At 26.2% G+C, this 5,799-nt stretch overlaps 1 pseudogene; it reads right to left on the bottom strand.

The window, feature by feature from the left end:
* LOC105626584 overlaps window positions 1-3,690 on the bottom strand; it is an 8,799-nt pseudogene extending 5,109 nt beyond the window's left edge.
* Window positions 3,691-5,799: the final 2,109 nt, after the last annotated feature.

Below are 5,799 nucleotides of genomic sequence, written 5' to 3'. Positions count from 1 at the left end.
GAGAGAGAGAGAGAGAGAAAGAGATTTTAGAAAAGAGAACACAATAATTATTTTTAGAACTTGTACTACCTTTTTTATTTTTATAATTAATTAATATATACAATTTTTAATTATAAATTTTTTACAAATAATATAAAATATTGAGGTAACATAAAATTTTAAAGGTCTATAATATAAAATGTAAATTTAAATTATTTTTTTTATTGTAATGATAATGAGTTAAAGATTACTTTCCAGAATAAGATTTTTTGCTAATATAAAAAAGAAGAAACACTATTATTGGACATAAGTCAACTAGTTTTAAATGGAATTACGCAGGAAAATGGAAATATACAAAAGTTGTGGATCATTTAACGAATTAACAATTATAATCTACGATTAGAATTCTTGTCATTAGCATAAGCCCGCGTCAGTGGAGCTGAAAAGTTTCCAGCGTTTGTTCGCCAGTGCCAAAATAATCAGAAGGGAAAGAGTAATTTTATGCGATCACGCGGGGAGATTATGAGGGAAAAGTAGCCGACGAACTAGTTGAAGAATGTTAAGTCAGAAAACCTTATTATCTTACCAAGATAAATCACGAAGGAGTTGAGATTCTTGTTTAATTGTAGTAATTACAGGCAAGCTAAAATTAAAATTAGATATAGTGAAGTTTGCTCAGTGAATCGTTTTGACATAATTCGGCATTATTTAAGAAAAATATATTTACAATCATTGATAAAATTAAATAAGAGTAAATAAAGACAAACATATGTTGAATAATGAAGCTTCTACTATCTATAAACTTTGAAATTATCTATTGTCCGAATTATATATATAGTTCAATATTATATATTTAATTAGTATATTGTATTACAAAAGAATTATAAAAGAAAAATCAGATTTCAGAAGAAAAGAGGAATAAAATAAGAAGAAGATATATAGCATTAAGACACTGCTTGCTTTATATAATAGTTTGAAACTACAGTAATTTTCTCATTATGTAATAAAAGAAATGATATATTCATTTTTTGCAAAATAATTAATAAATTAAATATAACTAATACACTAAACAGTTTTATTAAAAGAGTTTCCGCTAGAAGAATTAAAGTAGAAGAAATATATTTTTTAATTGATTTATAACTTTAAGAAATAAAAGAAAAGTTTTTGTTTTATGTAGTAGATTTCCGTCTATTTCTTTATTTGTATATACAAAGCAAATATATTTTTATTTATAACAAATACTGCATAACGTATTGTACAATATGTATTTGATAAGCCTTTTCTATTAGTTTCTATTTCTTCTCGGAGAACATAAATTTTAAGTACTATTTCTTTAGAATCAATATCAAGAACTCTGAGAGTATCAAGTGTCGATATTAGTATCTTCTTCTGTTACTATAGTACTTTAGGACCATGCACAGAAATCGATTTTCTTTGATGATAATAACAGTACAATGGTACGTTGCCGACTATAAGTACTATAAGACTATAAGTTAAATTAACCGTTAGGAACATCAATCGTAGGAAACATTGAAGATAATGTATCTACTGCTCGGTAGACTATTGATCCGATTAACGGAGCTCACGTTCTTTGTTCACTGACATAGATGCCCTTACTTGTACCTACTTCAGAGAGAAGATTTTTATGTAATGTACTTCTAAACATAAAACGAAAAAAGATAATGATATAGCTGCAGAGTTGACTGATCCAAAAATATATTAGAATTTTAATGTGTGATAAATCGTTATACAAATGTAAAATACATATAATTATAATTATTATATATAAATCATAAGAGAAAGTATAAATAATATAAATATAATGCTAAATAAGTGTATAGATAAGAAATATAATTAAGGTAATTGATTTATTTATTCGTAAAATTTTTACTTACATAAATTTTACATTAAATGTATACAACATAACACAATTACATGAGATATAAATTTTCAAAATTATCAATGCCATTTTTGAACAATTGTGTCTTCTGAAAAAATTGAACAATGTCGTTGTTAAACGGTTGATTTTTATTGTAAATTAGATTTAATTTTGTTTTCATTAGCTTCTTCGCTAAGATTTTTGTCATCTACTCTTAATATTTTCTCGTTTGTAGATATTTTCAAGTCATTAAATACGTTTTGTAGATTTGCGTAAACTTGATTTTCGTAACGCATATTCGACTGGATAGAATTTTGCATAGCAATTTTATTCTTGAGATTTCTCAGTCGGGGTTGTATTTTATGATACACTTTTTCGGCATTCAAACGACGATCTCTTTCCTCCAACAGAAAATTAGTATTCATTTCTAAGTCCCTTATTAAGTTCTGATTGTGTTCAATCATGAGAGATAAACGATTTTTTAATTCGTCTGCTTTATACCACTTGATATGACTTTTATTTACTGCAGTGTGCAATGTATATTTTTTATCACTTTTTTTCAATTTGCATACATGTCTGGTCTTTTGCATTTGTAAAATGCTATCTTTCTGCATTTTTATTTGAGTGTGCTAAAACAGAAAAGTATATTGTATAAATCGAGTGTATAATAGCAGTTGCATAATTTTAATCGATATTAAATTTAAATAATTTACAGTTTGAGTTTTGAGAAATCTGTTCTTTTTCGATGCATGCTGACAAGATCTGTCCTTAGGAACTATATCTTGTACAAGAAAGTGCTTGCGGTTTAGTAATGTTTTTTTATTGGTATTCTTTTCCCTTTGTTTTTCCTTTTTCTTAGAAATTTACGAATAATTTGCAATATGTCAGCCGATACTTCATTATCCCTGAGATCAATCTGCGTAAGCACGCTATTTGTTTGTAAAAGTTCCAACACAATTTCTCCTCCGCGTTGAGTAATTCCGCAACATCGTAGACATAATGTTTTGAGACAAAAGTCATTTTTCAATATACGTATCAACTTCTTCAAACCAATATCACTAAATCGGTAATTTTTATCAAGTATTAATATTTGCAATCCTTCTTTCTAAAATGTGAATGCAAATGTGTTATTATAATTAAAATTAAAAACGTGATGTCTTAATTAGAATAATTTTTTTCTCGATATATACCTTCGTTGTGTGAGCATCACGAGATAATGTTGATTCCTTCCAAACATTTTGCAACAAATCTGCTTTTTTCTTTTTGAAGAAAACTGACAGACACGTAGCGCTTCTATTAGTAAGGCAGCATGATGACAGATTCAGAACGTGAAGATTTGAATTACATTGTAAACTTTCTAACAGCATATAACATCCTATAAAAAAAGACATAAATGCAAATGTATTATTATCTTTATTTTTCTTTTACACTAGTTAGAGTTTATAAAAGTTTATAAATTTTATAAAGAAATTTATAAGAGAAAGTTGAACTTGAAATATAAAGATATGTCAGATCTATACTGTTTGAAAAATTCAAATATTTTTAAATTTTAACAAACCCATATCGCCTATTCGACATCTGGCCAATGACAAGTTTCGCAGATTACGATTATTTACCAAGCCATCAGCAAGGATCCTTAGATACTTGGATGCCAGCGGAATACCATCAAGTGTGAGGTTGGTAATCATCAACGAATTCTTCAGACAGTCTGCGATGGAATGAACGAAGCATTGTAGAAGACAATTCGTGTACAATACTGGCTGCTGTCGATCCTTTCGTGTACATCTCCTGAATGTGCGAGTAAAATTGGATTGTGCCAATCCATTTGCCATTTTACAATTTGCGAGTTTATATATCATCGTTTTATGCCATTTTCATATTTTTTAATTCTCCTTTTGATTATCCCTTTGTCGCGGCGTCACCTGCAAACTTAAACTTACTGCGAGTAGTATCCGAAAAAAAATTAATAATCGTAGTATTTAATTTTAAAATATTCAAATATTTTCAAATATTTAAATATTTTCAATATGCAAATATTTTTTGTAACAATAATTATTTTGAGAAATGTAAAAATTATTGAATATAAGATAATAATATTTAATTCTCTATATTAATTATTTTTTATATAAAAAATTTACATTACTCTTGAGTATATAAAATTATTTTATAAAAAGTAATTTATTTGTCTTTTTGTCACAATTTTAATTGGCATTTTAAATATTTACATAAAAGATTAAAAAATCTAAGAGACTTTTTGAAAATCATATCAAGAATTTCAAATAATTTTTATAAATTTATATTAAGAATCATATAAGAATGATTTAATATTTATTATTTCTAGACAAATAAAAATTTTTAAATATGTTTCCATTTAATTACTAAAATCGTTTAGTATTGAAGTTAAAAGGAATCTATCACAAATTGATAAAAATAAGTAAATTTTCAATATATTTTCAATTACCATAATTTCATAAGTTTCTCTTCTGTGTCCATTTTCTCTCTAATTTTTTTATTGCGACATTGACTATATACATAAATTTTAGACAGACTTCGATCTTTCATTATACTGTTCAATAGTGGCAACCAGTCTTTCAAATTTATATAATCAGCACAAAATCGCAAGCAGTTCTTTTGCAGATACACTTGTATTGTTGACAAAGATTTTATGTTTTTCTCGCGGCATAGCATCTTCATCAAAAATACGTTTTTAATATTATATTTTTTCAAAAAAGAAATTATAATAATTAGTAAGAGGTTATTAAACAGAAGCAACACAATCTCTGTTTTACTTATCAAATCTACAAATAAATTTGTTAGAAATTAAGTATCTTAATTATTTTATTTTTTATAAATGTTAAAGTGAATTTTTTATTTAACAATATTTCCAAAATATAATTAAAATGGCTAAATCGTAAGCTAATAGTTTTATATATTTGAAAAAGTTTTATAATTACAAACCTTGTACGTATACTCAAATAATCCATTATAACTTTTCTCTTCGCAATTTTGCATAATGTCACGTGTAATTTTTTCTGATTACGAATTTCATTCCCTAAGGACCTATAATTTTCACCGAAATGAAATTCGGATGACGGATTACGCGTTTTGAATGGACGAAGACATTGATATAAAAATATCGAACATTTGAATGCTACTATTAGTAAAAGGCATGACAATTGTTTCTTCATAAATTCCACCAATGGTATTGTGGAAAAATGCGACTTAATATGAGTAATGAAAACCAGAGATAAAGCTAATAATTTATTTAGACATTGCAATGTAAGATAAATGGTAAACAGTGCAATGGTAAGATAAATGGTAAGATAAATAATGAAATTATTCAAATTTGTTTATATACATATATATCATATATTTATAATAAAAAATATGTAATAAGATCAGTCGGAGAGAAGAATAATTATTTGGAAAAATGAATAATATGCATGCAGAAATATTGAGACTGAGATGAGTAATATATTCAAAATAATAAAATATCAATAAAATATCAAGAGATCATAATTATTTTCTATCAAAAATTTAACAAAATTGTATTAGATAGATTTAAGAATATTAAGAAATAATAGGTAAATCTATGTAGAATAAGAGTGGATCTTTATATAGACAGCGCTTTGACACAGAGCGCTGATTGATGAAAACCTGGTTGTGGGGATAAAATTTATCTCCGTTTTTCCCACCAATCAGCGTTCGGTGTCAAAGCGCTGTTGCCCGTATGAGGATCCGGGCTAAAGGATAAATTTATATTAGAGAAATATATGTACAGAATGTTGAAAATTATTGTAGACAAGAAGCTAAAAACTTTTTTCTTAAAATGCTTTTTTCATAAAAATATATTTATAAGATAAAAGAACACATAGATAATTGTCACACAGAATATGTGAATAATATACATGATAAAATTGCTATTATTACAAAAAAATTTC

The sequence above is a fragment of the Atta cephalotes genome, assembly GCF_000143395.1.
Source record: "Atta cephalotes unplaced genomic scaffold scaffold00005, whole genome shotgun sequence".
In the NCBI taxonomy this organism is placed as follows: Eukaryota; Metazoa; Arthropoda; class Insecta; order Hymenoptera; family Formicidae; genus Atta; species Atta cephalotes.
The sequence above is the reverse complement of the archived record's forward strand: the minus strand, read 5'-3'. Positions and strand labels throughout refer to the sequence as shown.